Raw genomic sequence first — 1,604 nt, 5'->3', positions numbered from 1 at the left:
TGGCTGGCGCCTTAGCCGGTTGAGCTATAGGCGCCGAGCCGGATTTTTTTTTTTTTTTTTTTTTTTTTTTGAGACAGTGTCTCACTTTGTCATCCTCTGTAGAGCATTGTGGTGTCCTAAGTCACAGCAACTTCATACTCTCGGGCTCAAGGGGATCCTTGCCACAGCCTCTCAAGTAGCTGAGACTAGAGGTGCCCGCCATAACACATGGCTCATTTTTCAATTTTTTTTTAATAAAGACAGGGTCATACTCTTGCTTGAATTGGTCTCGAACTCCTGGGCTCCTCCTGCCTCAGCCTCCCAGAGTGCTATGATTACAGGCATGCACCACTGTGCCTGGCCTGGGAGTAAGTTTTGATCACTATCTTGGTCCATTACTCTTTAGATCTGGAGGGATCTAGACACAGCTCCAAGCCTCACCAGAAGTGGCAACCTCCAAACAGCCTGGCTCCATTAATTCACTGATATTATAAATGATTCTAATGTGAGCTAACACTGACAGGGGCACCTACTACCAGGCAGGGCCTATGCCAGATGCGTTCCAGGGATCTAACTCACATAGTTCTCACCATGAAACAAAAGAGGCTCAAAAGGGTGCAGTGACCTGCTCAAGGTCATACAGCTGGTTAGGCGGCAGGACTGGGACCCTATCAGTATGCTTATTGACGAACTAAACAGGTGGATGAAAGAAGGTCTGAATGTTTGTCCCAGACTCCCTCCAAGGTTTCTTCCTACCAGGCCCTCTTCCCCGCCCCAGGGGAAGCCAGAATTTAAACCAGAGGTTACTGGGGAGGAAAATACTTAACTCAAGGGAATGTTGACTTTTTTGGGGGGCGGGGGGAAGGGGCTGGGTTTGAACCTGACATTTTGGCCTTGGGAAAACTAGATGGAGAGGAGAGTCTTCTTTATGCTCTTCAGTTCATTCTACTTGGCACTTTCAAAAAGAAACATATTTAATCGCAAGGGGCTGAAAGGTGATGGAAGCTTAAGGATGCCAGGTGGAGGCCTAGGAGAGGAACAGATAGAAGCCCAGAGTAACTGTCAGGGCAGTTAGGGGGAGCTGGAGGCTACAAAGGGGACCAAAGGCCATAGAAGGCACCAACTAGAATATGGAGGCGGTTCTGGGTTTCCTCACCCAGCATTGCTCCCTGTTACCATAGCCAGCATTCTTTTCCTTCCCTTCTCCATTTGGCCCATGGGGCTCAGGGGCGCCATCTATCGCCTCCATCTCCATTGTACCAAGAGGTCCAGGCCACACCCCCTGCCATGGTGACTGGTTCAGGGATGAGCACGTGATCACTAACTGGGCCAATAACAGTGAGGCCAGAGACATGCTTTTGATTATGGCAAAGAGGCTTTCTTCCTGCTGGAGATGCTAGGCCAGAGGATGTAAGATGGGTACATGTGGCTCGGCGCCTATGGCTCAACCAGCTAAGGGCCAGCCACGTACACCTAAGGTGGTGGGTTCGAATCCCCAGCCCGGACCCGCCAAACAACAATGACGGCTGCAACCAAAAAAATAGCCGGGCGTTGTGGCGGGTGCCTGTGGTCCCAGCTACTTGGGAGGCTCAGGCAAGAGAATCGCTTGAGCCCAGGAGTTGGAG

General features: G+C 50.7%; 1 protein-coding gene across 1 annotated transcript in view; it reads right to left on the bottom strand.

Annotated features, from left to right (window-relative positions):
* The window catches only part of SPATA21 (spermatogenesis associated 21), a 36,855-nt gene that overhangs the window by 34,697 nt on the left and 554 nt on the right, over window positions 1-1,604 (bottom strand).

Source organism: Otolemur garnettii, unplaced genomic scaffold (assembly GCF_000181295.1).
Source record: "Otolemur garnettii isolate 467f Iridium unplaced genomic scaffold, OtoGar3 scaffold00009, whole genome shotgun sequence".
Lineage (NCBI taxonomy): Eukaryota > Metazoa > Chordata > Mammalia > Primates > Galagidae > Otolemur > Otolemur garnettii.
This window is presented reverse-complemented; position numbering and strand designations above follow the sequence as displayed.